Here is a 19123-nt window from a genome sequence, read left to right as displayed (position 1 = left end):
GTGGGTACCTCATGAGCTGACCACAGATAAAAAAAAAATCATCATTCTGAAGTGTCGTCTTCTCTTATTCTATGCAATGACAATGAACCATTTCTCCATCAGATTATGATGTGAGATGAAATTGGATTTTATATGACAGCTGGCAACAACCAGCTCAGTGGCTGGACCGAGAAGCTTCAAGGCACTTCCCAAAGCAAAACTTGCACCAAAAAAAGGTCTTGGTTATTTTCTGGTGGTCTGCTGCTGATCTAATCCACTACAACTTTCTGAATTCCAGCGAAACCATTATATCTGAGAAGTATGCTCAGCAAATCGATGAAATGCTCAAAAAGCTGCAACGCCTGCAGCCGGCATTGGTTGACAGAAGGGGCCCGATTCTTCTCCCAATAACACTCAACTGCACGTTGCACAATTAACATTCACTTCAAAAGTTGAATGAATTGGGCTACAAAGTTTTGCCTCATCCACCATATTCACCTGACCTCTCAACAACCGACTACCACTTCTTCAAGCATCTTGACAACTTCTTGCTGGGAAAATGCTTCCATAACCAGCAGGAGGCAGAAAATGCTTTTCAAGAGTTCATCTAACCCAAAACATGGATTTTTATGCTATAGGAATAAACAAACGTATTTCTCACTGGTAAAAATGTGTTGATTGTAATGGTTTCTATTTTGATTAATAAAGATGTGTTTCAGCCAAGTTATAATGGTTTAAAATTCATGGTCCAAAACAGCAAATTACTTTTCCATCAACCTAATAACACAGTAGCCAAATGGCTACAATGCCAAACTGAAGAATGAAGATGCCGTAACACCAAATGAATGACCACATGGTATTGAAGTAGAGAACCCTATTCAATGTACTGATGTGAGCAGTGAGGGCATGGTTCTCTGAGATGCCACCTACCAGTCATTCATCAGCACTATATGCACAGTTAGACCATGCCACAAACTCGTGTAGTACCAACAGCTTGCAGCAACCAGAAACCTAAGAGGCCTAGCTTGTTTTGTAACATGGATAACTCAAGTAAAGAACAACTAATGGGACTTCCCTGGCAGTACAGTGGATAAGAATCCACCTGCCAATGCAGGGAACTCAGGTTTGATCCCTGGTCTGTAAAGATTCCACATGCTTTGGAGCAGCTGAGCTCATGTGCCACAACTACGGAGCCTGCACTCTAGAACCTGTGAGCTCCAAGTACTGAAGCCCCTACACTTGGGAGCCTGTGCTCCACAACAAGAGGAGCCAACTCAGTGAGAAGCCCGCACGTCAGAAGGAAGAGTAGCCCGCATTCGCCATAACTAGAGACAGCCCATGCACAGGAACAAAGACCCATTGCAGCCGGAAAAAAAACAAAGAAAGAACAATTTATGATCAGAAAACTGATGTTGGGACTTCAGTATAATTTTTAATAAGTGAATAATACCATTAAGAAATTAATGTGTATTAAGCCTCATCAAAGACAGAAAGCATGGAGCAACTGTAGCTATACTTCTTTCACCTCCTGTCAGTGAAGATAAAGGTCTGTGAACCATAGAGAATCTGCCAAAATCTGTATGTCTAAAGTGTGCAAAAGCCTTTAAGTTAAGGAGAATAGGTACTTGTTCTGACAAGTGCAGATGTTCTGGCTGTGTTTATTAAACAAGGGTAAACATCTGAATGTAAAGAAAAAAAATCATCTAGATGGCTTGTTTGCTTCCAAAATTTAGCTATTTGGAAACATCCAAAAATAGTTAGAAATGCCTGGCAGACTCAAGGTTTTTTCACGTGACTTTGGAATGCAACAGATTTGTGGACTTTTACTGGACTTTTAAACCTTTTCAGGAAACCATCATGTCTCATATTTGTTGAAAACCCAAGACTAGAACATTATTATTATTATTCCTATTCAATAAATGTTAAATGACTGAATGAATAAGAATGCTTAAGGATTCTAAAGATGCCACTATCTATCATAAGAAATAAGGTGCGTTCTCTCAAAATGAAAATACATTGACAAAAAGATGTGTTCAAGAATATTTAGAGCACCTTTATTCACAATAGCCCCAAAATGGAAACACTCAAATATCCATCAACTGGAGAATGGATAAACAAATTATGATACAGTCATGCAATGGACTATTACTCAGCAATATAAAAGAATAGATTACACATGGCTGAATGGCAAAAACATAATTAAGCTAAAGAACACAGACAAAAAAGAGTACATACTATATGATTCCACTTATGTGATATTCAAGAACAGACAACGATGGTGATAAAATTCAGGAAGTTGCAAGGGTGGGTGTTGGTAGGTAAAGGGTAATTGACTGTGCAGGGGGATGAACAAATTCTTTGTGGGTGACGGTTCAGGTGGGTTACATAGGTGAATATATTATTGTTGAAATTCACCAAACAAAACACCTGAGATCTATGAATTTTATTGTATGTTAAGGATGAAAGTGAAAGAGGAGAGTAAAAAAGTTGGCTTAAAGCTCAACATTCAGAAAACTAAGAAAGATCATGGCATCTGGTCCCATCACTTCATGGGAAATAGATGGGGAAACAGTGGAAACAGTGTCAGACTTTATTTTTGGGGGCTCCAAAATCACTGCAGTTGGTGATGGCAGCCATGAAATTAAAAGACGCTTACTCCTTGGAAGGAAAGTTATGACCAACCTAGATAGCATATTAAAAAGCAGAGACATTACTTTGTCAACAAAGGTCCGTCTAGTCAAGGCTATGGTTTTTCTGATGGTCATGTATGGATGTGAGAGTTGGACTGTGAAGGAAGCTGAGCACCGAAGAATTGATGCTTTTGAAGTGTGGTGTTGGAGAAGGCTCTTGAGAGTCCCTTGGACTGCAAGGAGATCCAACCAGTCCATTGTGAAGGAGATCAGTCCTGGGTGTTCACTGGAAGAACTGATGTTGAGGCTGAAACTCCAATACTTTGGCCACCTCATGTGAAGAGTTGACTCATTGGAAAAGACTCTGATGCTGGGAGGGATTGGGGGCAGGAGGAGAAGGGGATGACAGAGGATGAGATGGTTGGATGGCATCACCAACTTGATGCACATGAGTTTGGGTGAACTCCGGGAGCTGGTGATGGACAGGGAGGCCTGGTGTGCTGCGATTCATGGGGTCGCAAAGAGTTGGACATGACTGAGCAACTGAACTGAAGGATAAATCTATTTTTTTAATTGTTTTAAAGCAAAGGTGAGATCTGATGGGAGTAACCACCATCTTATCTTCTAGGCTCCAATAATCACTATCCTCAGGCACTCTTTTCATCAAGCTACCTCTACACTCAAGAATCCAAAATGACTTATTACTTGTCCTTTCAAATCCATATCTTTATTATCTCCTCCATACAAAACTTCCTCCATTAACTTCTCCCACTTCCCACCCTACCACTGGTATCTGCTCACTGTCCCATGCAGATAATTTGCTTTTTCCTACCTGAATCTCCTTGGGTCCTTACCTGGCCTAGATCCTACTCAAGTGCTCTCTGCCCTTCAAATTCCATTTTAAATTAAGGAGCCTCCTTCAGAGTGGAATTCTTGGTTAATTCTAGTCAATTTGAGCACGCTATATTCCCTCAGCTCTTATGTTCATTTATTGGATAATATGGTGTATACCCCAATTTTAATAAAATGCACAGAGACTGTGGCTAGGGATCCCTTTGTATTTCTCTGCAGAACCCATTTCAGAACCAGCATCAACGGGCCAGCTTATATGGTATCCAGACAAGGGCAAATAGCTGTTTAACCAAGGACCAAAGAGAATCATATAGAAGGGAGCTCTGAGGCCATTCAGGGACCTAAGTGGGCTGTTGGCTTTTCCTCTTTCAAGCAAACAGTTCAACAAGGAAGGATCTGGTCCCCACTGAAACAGCAAGTGGCTGAGAACAAGGTTGTATTCTTTTTCTGCTCACCCTTCCCTCTTCTTTAACTAGTGAGGAAAAGACCAGCACTGCTCTGAGCGGGGCAGAGCCAGTTTCCAGGGCTCAGATTTCCATAGTGCTAAAAGGACCCGATCCAGAAGGAAGAAAAGGGTGGCGGGAGCATTTAAGGCCAAGCAGGCACTCAAACCTCTTCCCTTAGATTTACACCCAACACGTATGCAGGAAAGCGAGTTACAAACACCGACGCTCACAACCACATATACACGTGCACGCCCAGCCCTACAGAAGCAGACGCGCATGCCCACTAACCCGCGTGCACCTACTTAGTTTTCTCTGCTATAGATGCCTCCCATGCCACCACCGCTCGGCCCAGCCTGGCTTCTCCTATCCCGGCACTGGGGAGGTTTACCAGCCCCGACCCTGCCAGGTCTGAGAAGACTGTGTCTCTATCCGGGGGGTGATGGGGTGGGGGCGGGAATGGCTTGTAGGGGAGGCCCTTTCCTCCAGGGCGGAAGCAGCGCGCTCCAGCCGGGCGGACTTAGCTCTTGTCCTGGGAACATCTGGAGGGGGCTGGGAGGGGGCTGGGAGGGGCGCGCATCCAGAGTGAACGTGGATTGGCTACGCGGGAGGGGGAGGCGGGGTCTGAGCGAGGGGCGGGGTTCATTGGCCCCTTTAAAGCCTTGACATCAAGAGGCGGCCCCAGCACCCCCCCTTTTCTCTGCCCCCCGCCCCAGAGCCGCGGCCATGGACCCGGCGGATCCGGCCTGCCCTGGCCCAGCTCAGCACCTGATTTTGGTGAGTTCTGGGCCCACTTGCAATTTAAAGGGCGGCGAGTGAAGGGTCTATAAGCCCCGGGCCGAGGGTGGGAGGTATGGAGGGTAAGACTCTCGTGGCAGCCTTGGGCCGGAGAGGGCGGCGCAGCTTCCTGCCGGACCTCGCTGCCGTCCCCTAGAGCTCGCCGCCCTCACCCCGGGGGGACCAGCCGCGACTCTGTCCACCCCCACCCCACACCCTCCCGCCCCCCGCGCCATCCTCGCGCACACTCCGTGGCCCCGGAAGGGAAACTTTCCAGAGAGGGGGATGTTCCGGGGGGCCGGTCTCCCTCCCCCTTTAAAAGCTCTGACCTTGCCCCAGCTGCGCACCCCACCCCACCCGCATCCCACCGCCCGGGTGCCGTTAGCGGTGCCAGGTTGTTGCTGGGGGGAGACTCTCCCCAAAGCGCAGGCGCGGAGAGGAGCCTCGGGCTCCTCTTCTCACTCCTTGCAGTCCCGGTGGCCTGGGGCGGTGGGGCGTAGGGGAGGTGGGGAGAGGCGGAGAGCTCGGGGTCTCCCGGAACGACCCTTTGGTGGCTTTGAGGGGCTGCGGAAAGGAGAAAGGGAGCTGGGCAGGCTGAACACTAAAGAGGCTGAGGAAGGGAGAAGGGCTGGGCAGGGAGTGGAGCCAGGGCAGCGCCTGCAGGAAAGGCTCTCTGGGTCCTGGCTGCGGTGCCAGAAGAATGCAGAGAATTTATCTGTGCCCGACACTCCCCTGGCCTAGACCGACTAGAAGACCGACTGTCTGAACCCCAGCCCCGGTCTCCTGATCCTGGGCCCAAGGCCCCGCGGTCTCTCCGGCCCTGGCGCCGCCCCAAGGGCACGGAGGACCCTTATCTCCCACAGGCCTCGTTTTCCAGGTGTCTCAGCGCTATCCACTAGCCTGTCCAGCTGCTACTTCTTAAACGCCGGCCTTCCTGAGAAGCCAGGGGTCTTAGGCTGCCGCGTTGCCTGGCTGTAAAGGCAGAGCTTCTATTCCCTTCTTACCACTGCTCTCCCTACCCCCCACGGGTCCTCCTGCTTAAGCACAATTGTCCGCCAGGGATAACGGTGGAAACAGATGCCTGGAACACGTGTGGTCCTGGAGGAGGGGTAGCGAAGGGTCAGAGTCTGACGGTTCAGTGGACAGTGTGTGTGCTTCGTTGGTCAGTGATGTCCGACTCTTTGCGACCCCATGGACTGCAGTCCGCCAGGCTCCTCTGTCCTTAGGGACTCCCCAGGCAAGAATGCTGGAGTGGGTTGCCATGCTCTTCTCCAGGGGATCTTCCCAACCCAGGGATCAAACCCAGGTCTCCCCGATTGCACGCGATGGACGGTACTTTGGGGAAAATGAACCTAACCCAGTTGCCCTGTTGCAGACTCTCTCTTGCAAGACATGCCAGCTGACTGGGAGACTCCTTGTCTTTCAAGAAAGGAGATAACACAGTTCACTTCTCATATTGGGTCCCTGTCCTTCTGAGAACAACCTGGGGTTAGTGGGTTTCTTACCTCAGAGAAACACTTGCATCCCTGTTTGGGGAGATATTCCCATGTAGTTCAACTTTGTTTTCAGTCTGTGGTCTGTGCATGAGGTGGTATTAGCTCTCCAGGTCAGGCCTTTGGAGGATGGTGAGAACCTGAAGAGGGAGATGGCCTGGGCTGCAGGGAAGAAGGCCCTTCTACAACAGGCAAATGGAAACCAAAGTGTGTGAGGATCAAACTGCTATCACTGTGAACTGGGAGTCAGAAGCTCTGGTCCCTGCCCTTCGTAGGTTGCTGTGTGACCTTAACCAAAGTAGTTTGCCTCTCTGGTGTTCCTTTCCCATATGTAAAATCCAGCAGTTGGACTAGAAAGCTCTACCATTCCTTTCCACGTTTTGACATTGTGTGGTTTCACTGATGAGTGAAATTGGAGGGGAGAAAGGTCCTCCAGCAGGGTAGCTAAGTTTGGAGAGGTTAATTGCTTAGGATTAGAACCTAGAGTTGGAGGGGTGCAGACTCCCTTATCCTGCCTAAGAATAACCACTGCCCTGCTCACCCCTGGTGCCTTGGAGTATGAACTGCTGGCTAGGATTTGGCCCACCCATCAAGGCCTCTGGTGAGACACCCTGGCAGGCCAGTCTTTGAGCTGGGCCTTTGGGGAGGGGTTGAGAAAGGAGAAGGCAGCCAAGGGCCAGCAGGGTAAGCAGATTCCCAGGAGACAGTTTGCATCTCAGCTGTTGGGACTTGTTTTAGGATCTGGGCCAGGGACTACGGCACACTCTTCCACTCTCTTATGGGAAGAGGGCAAGGAGAGCCCCACCGCTGTTGCCCAGCCTGGCCCCACTCAGCTCACCTCTGTACTCACCACCCCCAGCTCCCAGCCACCCTCCCAGACCCTGCCACACCAGCCCAGCAGCAGCAGAGAGAGGCTGCCCCAACCCCACCTTGCCTGGACTCCTTCCCTCCTGGGGATAGAGCTTGCTCAGGAGTCAGGCTCTCCAGGTTGGGACTTGCTCTCTAGCTCAAGAGCCAAAGGCCTTCACATTCTCCTTGTTTGTTTTCACCCTTTGGTCTCCGGGTGCTGAGGGGGATATCAAAGGAGGTGTGGTGGGCAGAGAGGCTGTGGGACCAGTTGCCCATGGAGCACATTCTCTTGCACTGCTTTTCCCTCTGCTTGTTCCCCAGGAGCCCTCTTCCCCTGGGCCTTGCTGCCCACGGGAGTGAAGCTACAGCAGAGGGTATTGAGGTTAGACCCCGAAGGAAGCCTTCCTCACTGCTAGGAGCCCCTGGGATGCAGAATGGAAGCTCCCAGGAAGGTCAGTTTCCCAGAAAGTAGCTAATGGTGGAGTCCCTGTCAGAGTGAAGGATGCGGCTGTTGCTAGGCAGAGGCTGCTGTTTCCTCTTGGGGTGTGGCTCTGAGGCTGGCCAGCCAGAGGCCCCGTTAGAAGCAGGAGGAGAAAGTACTCTTGCCTTGCAGCCAAAGAGGGGTCCCTGGCCCCCTCAGCCTTGGGTCATCAGAAGCACATCTCTCAGGACAAATGCTGCTCCTGCTCCTGCTTCCCCGGCTCCTCCCCTGATTCACCACTACTACCACTGTCTGCTTTGACAGTCCCCTCCCAAACCTGGCAGGCTCCTTCAGCCCTCAGTCTGGCTGCACTAATGGACTGATTGGATTTTCTATACTTGGGAGTTTAGGATTTCTGATTGAACATGCAAATTTATGTAAATCAATCTGGGATCTGCCACAGCATCAAAACAACATAGAGTCACAGGCTGGAAGGAATCCTAGAGACAGTCTAGTCCAACGCCCTCGTGTTAAAAATGGGGAAACTGAAAAAAAAAGAGGGAGGTGCGGTGAAATCTAGAGAGGAAGTGATTCATACAGTGGCGAGTGTCAGAAGCAGGGCTCCTGACTCTGGTCTGTTGTTTTACATTGTACCATTTGCCTTAAATTTCTTGTGCATGAGGGGGCTGGGCCAGATTTAAAGCAGAGAGGGCAGTTCTTGAACCTGAGATTGTGGAGACCTAAGCCCTTAGTGGGTCAGAGTTTTGTCTCAGGGTCCCCCATGGGCTCTGGTCAGCTCTGTTAACATGCTGAAGAAAAACAACGTCAAATTGTTTAGAGTAGCACCCTTAATATTTTTCCCCAGGCTCTGCCCTGGAGGGTTGGAAGACAAGGTCCTTCATTGGTTGCTACCTGGTTTGACACTTATGGTTCCCCAGAGCTGAGATTGTGTCTGTTCCCAGCATCTCTCACGGTACCAAGCACATGTAGTAAGCTGCAGTGCCTCCATCTTTTTGTTGTTGTTGTTAAGATTTTTTTTTATATGGACCAGTTTTAAAGTCTTTATTGAATTTGTTGTGACATTGCTTTTCCTATTTATGTTCTGGTTTTTTGGCCCATGTGGAATCCTAACTCCCTGACCAGGGATCAAACCCACACCCCTCTACACTGGAAGGCGAAGTCTCAACTACTGGACCCCCAGGGAAGTCCTCAGAGCCTCCCCTTTCCATTTCCATGCACATTCCAGTGGCTGCTGCTTCCCTCCATGGGTACAGTGGGAAAAGACCTTTGGTCTTCTATGGTTCTCTGCCCACTGTCCTGGAAGTACAGACCAGCTGAGCCTCCTTGTGGATTTCTGAAGCAGTGGCCAACTAAGCAGGCTTTGCTGTAGGAAAGATCTCATTTTAAAAATCAGTGCCAAAAGTGTGTGGGGGCTACAGAGATGGGCTTGGATCCCAAAGAAGCAGTCTCCACACTTGAGATGATTTTGATCTGATCTAGCCAGTCGGCTGCCAGGTGCCCCCTGCTCCCACTTCATGGACTGGGGCTGTGGTGTGGTGCTGTTTGGAGCTCTGAGCCCTCACTTACCCCACAGTGGCTGTGTACGTTGCAGAGATGACGCTTTGGAGAGTAGTGTGTTCTGACTCAAGATCAAAACCCCAGACTCCTGGCCGAGGCTACCACCAGGCTCTGCTGTAGTCTGGGGAAGGGGCTTGGGACATATTTGGGGTCTTCCTCACCTTCACCCCAAACTCAAGTCTGGCCGCCTCTGAAAGAAGCACCCTTGTCTTCAGCACCGTCCCAAACCCAGCAGGTACAGGGCGGGCACCTCTGATTCTTCACTGCGCAGTGGCCCTCGGCATCCTATATCCTTAGCTCCCTGTGAGAGAAATCTTTCTCCCTGGGCCTCAGTTTCCCAGTCTGTTGCTGATGGATTAATAAGACATCATCTTTGGGGTGTGGCACCTGCTTGATAATTAGCATCTTCGCTTCTCTGGGAGTTACACAGATGAAAGAGGCCCAGGGAGGCCAGCTTGTTATTAAGGTGAATTATCATTGCTGTTAGTCCTGATTTCTAAAAATCCAGCAGCTGCTGGGAAGAGCCCAGTAAGCACAGCTCCCTGAACCTTATGCTGGTCAATAAGCTCTGGGAGTTCTCCAAGACTCACTAAGCTTTTTTTTTTTTAAGTATAGGTATTTTGAAAGGAGAACCACCCCATTCTGCTGCTCATGCTGTTGCCTGAAACGCTGAGTACCGCTTGGGGTGTTGGTCTGCAGTTCTCACTTTAATGCAGGGCATGAAGTCGTCTCTCCCTGTAGACCCTCTGGGTAAGAGAGTGGTGAGGTCTTTCCTAGAGGGGAATGTGAGGGGCCCTGTAACTCCTGGGGTGTGGCGCTGGAGTCCTCGGCAGCCGAAGTTCCCAGGGGCTGATTCATTTCATCCCCAGCTGGCTTGATGTGGGGGCTGTAATTGGCCCTTTTGTGTGAGGATCTGTTGAGACACCCCCAGAACTTGCTCTTGGAAGCCCTAGGCACTTTCAGGAGCCCTTTACCCCACTTTACCTCCACCTGCCCCAAACATTCCCCTTGCCCAAGCTCCTACCTCTGCCCTTGGCCAACCTTACCCCTTTCCCAGGAGTGAGAATGAACCCAGCTCTTAGCTAGGAAGAAGTGGCCCTAATTTAACTTCTGAATAGTTTGTTGATACCAAAGCACACCACAGCCGACGGCTGGGAGGGCCTCTCCCCAAACTTGGGGAGACACTACTGGGAAGAAAGGGGAGAGAAGAAACTGGTGTGCTTTGGCCAGACCCCACACTCCCCTGTGGAGACCTCTTCACCCTCCCTCATCCCTGGGGCCTGGTCCTTACAAGTCACATGGTCAAGTGTTTATTCCTTCTAACAGTTTTTTTTTAAGTTTATATTCTTTTTTTCACTAGATTTTTTTTTTTTTTTTACAAAGTCCAAAAATCAAAATGATACAAAAAGGCATATATTGAGAAATCTCACTCTGACGTCCACCCTCTTCTTCCTCCATGTGGTGGTATGTGTGCTCAGTCGCGTCCAACTCCTTGTAACCCCGTGGACTGTAGCTCACCAGGCTGCTCTATCCTTGTAATTCTCCAGGCAAGAATACTGGAGTGGGTTGCCATTTCCTTCTCTAGGAGATCTTCCTGACCCAGGGGTCAAACCTGGGTCTCTTGAGTCTCTGCATTGGCAGGCAGATTCTTTACCACTGTGCCATCTCCCCCCATAGATGATCACTTCTTAATTTCTCTCTTTTCTTTTTGGTTGGTTGGGGCTTTTGCTGCTGCGAGGGCTTTTCTCTAGTTGCAGCGCATGGGCTCATTGCAGTGGTTTCACTTGCGGCTGGTAGGCCCTGGAGCGTGCCGGCGTCAGTAGTTGGAGCACGTGGATCCAGTAGTTGTGGCGCACGGCTTCGTTGCCCCACAGCATGTGGGATATTAGTTTCCTGGGCCAGAAATCGAACCTGTGTCCCCTGCCTTGGCAGGCAGATTCTTAACCACTGGACCGCCAGGGAAGTCCCATTAATTTCTTACATATCCCCCATCTTTTAATACAAAACCAAATACGAACATCCTTTTATCCCCCTTTACCCAAAGATAGCATGTGGCATGTACTATTTTCATCTGTTACCTGTTGGCAATATTTGTGTGTAGAGTGTTTTCTTCTGCCACCATGTTGGGTCTCTGATTTCTGTCCTTTAGCACCCACCTCAGGGTCCCCCAGTCAACCCCAGGCCAGGAGCAGGGTTCATTTACTTTTGTATACCAGACTTCATTCAGATGCCAAAACCAGCCTCTCAGGGATGCTAAACCTCCAGCCAGCTCTTACTAAGTGTTCAGTGTGATGCCAGACTCTGGGGGTACAGTGGGGATCCCAGAAGTCCATGTCAATCAAAAATTAAGCAGTTATAGAATTAAAGCTGTGATGGAGGCTGCAAAGAAAGGACAAGTGTTGTCAGACCAGATAGTCAGAGGCCCTATCCACCTTGGTGTGCGGGTGGGATGTGTGTATACTGGGGGCAGGCACGTGGCATAGCACAGAGCTGGGGCAGGGGTCTAGGACCAACGCTGCAGAAATGGTCCCGTGTGACCTGGAAAGCTGGGTTTTTCAATTTGACTTCGGTTGTGCTCCTCTTCCCACTACCCCAATCTGTGGACTGTCCGGGACCCCTTAAGTTTTACTGTGTCTCAGACAAGAGGCCATCTTTTCTTGGCAGATGGTGCCAAAAATGCCTCCTCCCTGCCCCCTCCACCTTCACCTTCCCCAGCTCTGGGGCTATGAGCTCCTGAAGCTAGAGCCTTCCTTTCCACTTCAGGCTGAGGGGAAGTTGGGGGGTGTTTGCCTCTCACTTCCTCTGTAGACGGCACCTCACTTCCTGTCCCTGGGGCTAGAAGGAAGCTCAAGTTCTTGGCTTTGCTGTCCCTTCCTCTCTACCCGCCTTGCTTTCCTGGGAAGCCCACGGGGCCCATAGGAGGAGGGCAGCATTAAAGCCAAGGGTTTCTCCCTAACGGTCCTGCCGAGCTCCTCACCCACACATATCCCTACCCCACACAAGGGGACCTCTCAGCTGCAGTCCATTCCCAGGCGTGACCTCATCCTTCTCTTCTATGCCCTATGGGAAGAGAGGAGTCAGAGAGAGCTCACCCCATTTTACAGATAAGAGTAGGGGTTGTTCCAGGCTTCACCTAGGGGCAGGCAGTATGCCTGAGCCGGATCAGAATCCAGGAAGCCTAGCTTGTATTTATGGGCATGGATGAGCAGGGCCTGTGGGTGAACAGAGCTGCGTCTCCCTGAGCTGAGCTGGCACCTTAGGCGGTCACCCATGGGCCCTGGCCAGATGGCACCCACTGAGTCAACACTAAAGCTGCCTGGCTGTGGAAGGCACTTGATTGGCCAGAGGCTGTTCCCTTTGAAGAAAGAAGCTAGGATATGGGGCTTGGGGGTGTGAGCACTAGGGGCCGGGCATGGGGGCTAGCAGAGTGTATGCCTACCTCTTCAGGGCCTGCAGTGCAGCCTGAGCACCAACAGGCTGTGTGACCTTCCAGGCCCCTTTTTCTCGGATCTGAGAGCAGATCACCGAAGTTCCAGTTGTCAGCTCTTCTGTCATCTCCAGGAACCTCTCTGCCTTGGTTCCTCCTGGGGGACCCAGCATATGCCTCTGGTTACATCCAGGTTGTTGAAAAGATGCTGACTATCGTATTCGGTCTGGGAATAGGAGAGGAGTTAGTAACTAGCATGGACCAGGGGAGCAGGAAGCACTCACCTTCAAACGCCCTTCAGTCCAGCTGCACTGAGTCACTGTTTCCATGCACACCCAGAGATTTCTGCCTCCTGCTGCCTGGAATGACCCCCTTCCCTTTTTCTTGTACCCAAACCGTGTCTGTCTATAAAGGCTAAGTTCACTAGATGCCTCCAATTCTGAAAAACCGTTCCAGCTCCAACCTAATATTTCTCTCCTGATTTTTTTTAAAGTTCTACAAAGACTTTTCTTGTGGAACCTCCTTCATAGTACAGCTATCTACCTGCATGGCTTACATCCCCTACTAGTCTGAAAGCTCCAGGAAGTCTGAGAAGAGGGGACCCATCTCTAAATTGCCCCCCAGTACCCAGCATTGTACCTCCTAATCTGCAGAATGAGTAGATGAATCCCTTTTTCAGAGGGCATAGCTGAGACCTGGGCAAAGGTTGAGAGCTTGGTCATATCAGTGTTCAGGGCAAATCTGAAAATGCCCTCTCTCACTTTGCGTGTGTTTTGTCATATGGGCCTTTCAGAAGCACTTGGCGGGGGGCAGGGTCACTGGAGATCTTTAAGGAAACATGATGAATCCTCACCTGTCCCTTCTTTCTGGTCTTGAAAGGAGATCACCAAATTTAGGGCCTCGGCGGCAGGAATTGGGGAGAACAGAAGTATCAGTATAAGCAGGGTCCCTCCTCAAGGAGCTCCCCTTCTAACAGCATGGAAGTTACCCCTTCTCAGAGGAGTGCTGGAGAATAGGATGCATTGCTGTTTGAAATGCAGGACGCACTTGAAGATGAGAGATCAGTGGGGGCCTCGTCAGTCCAGGACAGCTTTTCAGAAGAATGTTGCTCTGGGGCCAGCCCAGGTCAGGGCTCCCAGGGCCGCGTTGAGTGCTTTCATCTGTCCCCAGAGCTAGGAGGTCATGGGAAGATTTGACGTGAAAGGGACACAATCAGATTTACAGTTTTAGAAAGAAGATTGCTCTGCTAGAAAAAGATTGTGGCAGGGAAAATGCAAGATAAGCCTGGGACATCTTCTGTACCAGAAAGTAAGCAAATGTTAAAAATAATGTCTTTGGGGGCTACGAGGGCTCTTTGTTGTGGACTGCAAGCTTCTCTAGCTGTGGCGCATGGGCTCAGTAGTTATGGTGCACAGGCTTAGCTCCCTGTAGCATCTTAGTTCCCTGACCAGGGATCAAACCTGCATTCCGTGCGTTGGAAGGCGGATTCTTAACCAGTGGACCTCCAGGAACAGCCCAGTTTTGTTTTTTTTTTTTAATGAAAGCATATTGAAAGGACACAGGAACCAACCTGAAAGAATGGCCAAAGCTGACATTTAAGCAGTAAAAGTAACTGGTGATGATAATATTAAGATTATAATCCAAAGAATAAAATATTGCATACTGTGAGTCCATACTGATACAAATATGTAATTAAGTAAATAAATGGGAGTGAAGAGACAGCTTTTCCTTACAGAAAACTTCTAATTAATAAATTACAAGGAATGAGAAAAATCAAAAGTTATCTTTAGAGCACAATAGTAATTGCTGCAGGCGAGTTCCACTGATGAATCCTAAAATCAGTGGGTGAAAGTTTAAGCAGAAATAGGATTTTGCATGGTCACAAAGGGTTGTCCCCCCTAAATGTTTATTAACTACAAAAGAAAAATAGTCTTGTTATGATGCAAAGCCCACTGATAGACGCCACCTAACCAAGTGATCAAAGTTTAACATCATTAGTAATAAGACCTCTCAGCGTCATGTATACATACCCCACGATAGCATGTGCTGAAAAGGGCACATCACCTCTGTAATATTCTTTCCTAGAATCCATAACCCCAATCTCATTGAAGAAAACATGAAACCAACTCATATTAAGGAATATTTTCCAAAATACAGTTTCCTTCTGAAGTGTCAAGGTAATAAAAGACAAAGACTGAGGAACTGTCTTCTATCATAGGAGACTAAGGAATCATGGTAATTAACCACAACATGGGATCCTATATTGCGTCTTGGGATAGAATACCAGTGGAAAAGACATCAGTGGAAAAACTCATAAGATCCAAATAAAGTCTGTTTTGTTTTGTTTTTAAGTCTTATTTATTTCTTTAGGGCTTCCTAGGTGATGCTAATGGTAAATAATCTGCCTGCCAGTGTAGGAGGCATAAGAGACTAGAGTTCAATCCCTGGGTCAAGAAGATCCTTTGGAGGAGGGCATGGCAACCCACTCTAGTTTCTTGCCTGGAGAGTCCCTGTGGACTGAGGAGCCTGGTGGGCTACAGTCTATAAGGTCACAAAGAGCCTGACACAACTGAAGAGACTTAGCACACACATTCGTTTTTGGCTATGGTGGGTCTTCCTTGCTTCACTCTGGTTTTCTCTAGTTGCCGCGAGCAGGTCTGTTCTTCGTTGCTGGCTCAGGCTTCTCACTGCAGTGGCTTCTCTTGTTGCAAAGCACAGGTTCTAGGGCTCGTGTCTTCAGTAGTTGTGTTTCACAGGCTCTAAAGCACCAGCTCAGTAGTTGTGGTGCACAGACTTAGTTCCTCTGAGGCATGTGGGACCTTCCCAGACCTAGGATCGAACCTGTGTCCTCTGCATTGGCAGAGAGCTTCCTTACCACTGAGCTACCAGGGGAACCCCCATTCCTTTTTTTTAAAGTGCACACATGTGCTCAGTCATCAAGTTGTGTCTGACTCTTTGTGACCCCATGGACTGTAGCCTGCCAGACTCCTCTGTCCATGGGATTTTCCAGGCAAGAGGACTAGAGTGGGTTGCCATTCCCTCTTCCAGGGGATCTTCCTGACCCAGGGATCAAACCCACATCTCCTGCATTGGCAGGCAGATTCTTTACCTCTCAGCCATCAGGAAAATGTTAACAAAGTATACACAACATATTCTCACAAATAAATAACAGAAGAGGTGGAAGATGGCTGCAAAGAGAGAAATGTGGTAGACGAGGGAACAGTTGTCCAGGAGGAAGTGGTTACCATCAAGGCAGTGAAAAGACAACCACAGAATAGGAGAAAATATTTGCAAATCATATATCTGATAAGGGGCCTGTGTTCAGAATATATAAAGAATTCTGACAACTCGATGGCAAAAAAGACACATACTGCAATTAAACAATAGGCAAAGGGTCTGAATAGGCTTGTCTCCATGGAAGACATGCAAATGGCCAATAAGCCCTTGAAAAGATGCTCAACATCATCAGTCAAAGAAACAGAAATCAAAACCATAATGAGGTATCACTTCACATTTACTAAGGTGACTTAGAATTAGGAAATCAGACAATAACGAGTGGTGAGGACATGGAAAAATTGCACATCCCATCACACTGTTGATGGGACTCTGAAATGATGCATCTACTTTGGGAAACAGGCTGGCAATTCTTCAAAAATTTAAACTTAAAGTCACCATATGACCCAGCGGTCCCACTCCTAGGTGTATACCCATTAAAGCTTTCATCCATGTGAAACTAACAGCAGTGCTTAGAGCAGCTTTGTGCATAATAGCCAAACAGTGGAAATAGCTCAAATGTCCATTAGTGGCTGAATAGATAAATTGTGGCGTAGTCATACCATGGAATATTATTTGGCCATGAAGAGGAATGTAGTACTGATACATGCTTCAACAGGGATGAACCTTGAAAACATGCAGAGTGCAAGAAGCCAGTCACAGAAGTCCACCTGTTATATGATTCCCTTCATACGAAATGTCCAGAATGGGGAAGCTATAGAGACAGAAAATAGATGAGTGGTTTCCTAGGTTTGGGCATGAGGGGATGGTAACTAAGGGGTGATGAAAATGTTCTCAAATTGACTATGGTCATGATCTATATATATATATATCTGTGAATATGCTACAAACCCCTGAATTGTACGCTTTAAATGAGTGAGTTGTGTGTGAGTTGAACTATGTCTCTAAGCTTTAAAAAAAAAGTCCAGCAGGAAGTAACCACCAGAGGCACCTGAGAAAGCAGTGGGGACTGAAAAGTACTGTAGGATTTAGCCTTGTGGCAGTTACTGAAGTTGGACCAGGTTGAGGAAAGAATGAGAAGGAAGGATGGCTTTTTTTTTTTTTTTTTTTAAAGAAGTTTGGCTGTGAAAGGCAAAAGAGGACAGTGTCTGGAGAAATGTCAAGGGGAAATCACTTTTAAGATGAAAGTACCTGAGAAGTTGTAAAGGTAGATGAGAAAAATCCGTTCTGGAAGTAGACCCTGAAGTTGGGGAGGGTCTGGGACAGGAAGTCCTGGCCTTGCTGGGGGAAAGAGCAGCCCCTCTGCTGTAACAGGAGGAGAGGAGGGACAGAGGAGGGGAGGGTGGTGGCAGGAGGTTTGAGGGGTTTTCCCTCTGATGGCCAGTCCTCTGCGGAAACAAGGGAAGATGGTAGACCAGAAGTATGAGGTGATTGGCAAAGGTGTGACATAGTTGTTGCCAAGAATGAGAGAGCAACTCTAAGCCTCAGTAAGAGGGCCAGCAGGACTGCCCATCTGGCTTAGATGGCCTTCCTTTAGTGAAGAGACAGTGAGAAATAATGTGAGACAAAGCCTGGGGACAGAGTATCCAGGCCTGTGTTTCCTTCCTGGTAGCCTCTGGACTGGAAAGAGGCTTTGACCTTGAATGCTAAAGTCAAGAGGCCCAGGGATCTAACTTCGCTGTCCAGTATAGTCGCCACCAGCTGCATATGGCTTTTTAAATTTAAAATTCAGCTCCTCCACTGGACTAGCCACATTTCAAATGTTCAGTAGCCATATGTGGCTGGTGGCTACCATGTTTATTAAACAGCACAGAATTAACATTTTCATCATCACTAAAGTTCTTCTGGATAACATTGTTCTAAGAAAAGTGATTCTTTTCAAACTATTGAGTCTAAGGACCCCTCTACAGTCTTAAAAATTGAAGACCCCCCCCAAAGAGCTTTGGTTCACATGGATTATACCTACTGACATTCACTGTCGTATAAATTAGAACTGAGAGTTTTGAATATTTAATTCATTTTAAGGTAACAATAACCCATGTTAACATTTTATGAAAAACAATTATCTATTTTCCAAAACAAAAAATAGTGAAAAGAATGACATTGTTCTTCATTTCTGTAAATCTGTCGTGTCTGACTTAATCAGAGGCAGCTGGATTCTCATATCTGCTTCTGAATTCAGTCTGTCATGCTACCACTTATCCTGTAGTCTCTGGAAAATGTCACTGCCTGCTCATGAGACAAAGAGAGTTAAAAAGACAAATCATGTCTTAGTGATATTGTGAAAATAGTTTTGACCCGGTGGATTCCTTGAAAGGGCCTCAGGATCCCTGGACCTCACTTTGAGAACCGCTGCTCTAGAAGAACCTCCACTTGGCATGAAAGAACTAATCCTTGAGAAATGGAGCGATCTGCCTAAAGTCACACAGCAAATACATTGCACTGTTGGAACTATAAGCCAAACCATCTGGCCTGAGGCTTTTTCCAGTTCCCTTGGCCTGGCCAGGATGGGCCTGCTGGACTTTTGGGAGTGGGGCTAGGCGTCTTGGCTGCAGAGCCCCTGGCGTGTGGCCCTATAAATAAACCCATTGAGTCTGTCAGAGCCCCTTCTCTCCCTACCCCCAGCGGCTGCTTTTATTGTTGGGTGATGCAGTGAACGGGGAACAGAAAGGATCTGGGGAGGAGAGACAAAGGGTATCAACATCTATAAGCCTTTTGGGCTCACAACACCGCTACCCTTCCTCCTGCCCTGACTGACCTACAGTCGGTTTGAAAGAACCTCCACCATGGTCTGGAGGTTCTTGGAGTGCCTGTGAGGAGGAAGTTGGAGGAGGGGTGCAGTGGGCCCCTTCCCCATGGACACTTGCCCCTCAGAAGGGCTATTGTTGTCAACTGCCCCCTCCTGGGGCCAGTTGTCAGGAGGAGGGAAGGAAATTCTTGTCTGCCTCTGGCCCTGAGTGAGGGGGTGGGGGAGACCAGTGGGAATACTTGGGGCTGAGAGATGCTTTAGGCCAAAGGAGCCACTCTCAGACCAGGAATGCCCGGGGCCTCAGTCCTCGTTTTGTTTTTTTTTCCCCTACCCTCAGCCCAGGGCAGATCTTGTCTGGAAAGGAGTGTTGCTGTGGGTGAAGAAGTTGCTGTTTACAAGTAGACTCCTGGGTGTGACGGGGATTCCAGAAAGCAGCTGGGGGATGGGGGGGGAACAGAGAGGGAAACGCTTGGATTACACGGACAATTCTGTTAGTAAAGCCAACTCCATCTCTGCCTTCCCACAGCTGCCCACCCCTCCCCCAGCCCCGGCCCCTGGCTCTTTTTCCCTAGAGGACTCTAGGGGGAAACAGCTGGTCATTGAGGGGCTCATCAGGGCCCAGAGGCCTTGGCTAAGGGCCAGGGTGAGGGAGTCTAGAGGACCGGCTCACTGCCATCTCTCTGGCCCCTTC

General features: G+C 48.6%; 1 protein-coding gene across 2 annotated transcripts in view; it reads left to right on the top strand.

The window, feature by feature from the left end:
* The first annotated feature begins 4572 nt into the window (after positions 1-4572).
* NCKAP5L (NCK associated protein 5 like) overlaps positions 4573-19123 on the top strand; it is a 31098-nt gene continuing 16547 nt past the window's right edge. For both annotated transcript variants that reach the window (XM_027542800.1, XM_027542798.1), the window contains exon 1: positions 4573-4681. The gene's annotated coding sequence lies outside the window, so the exon portion shown is untranslated. The remainder of the gene's footprint in view (positions 4682-19123) is intronic.

This window comes from Bos indicus x Bos taurus, chromosome 5 (genome assembly GCF_003369695.1).
Source record: "Bos indicus x Bos taurus breed Angus x Brahman F1 hybrid chromosome 5, Bos_hybrid_MaternalHap_v2.0, whole genome shotgun sequence".
NCBI classification, from domain to species: domain Eukaryota; kingdom Metazoa; phylum Chordata; class Mammalia; order Artiodactyla; family Bovidae; genus Bos; species Bos indicus x Bos taurus.
Note: the sequence above shows the minus strand (reverse complement) of the source record. Positions and strands in the feature narration are given on the sequence as shown.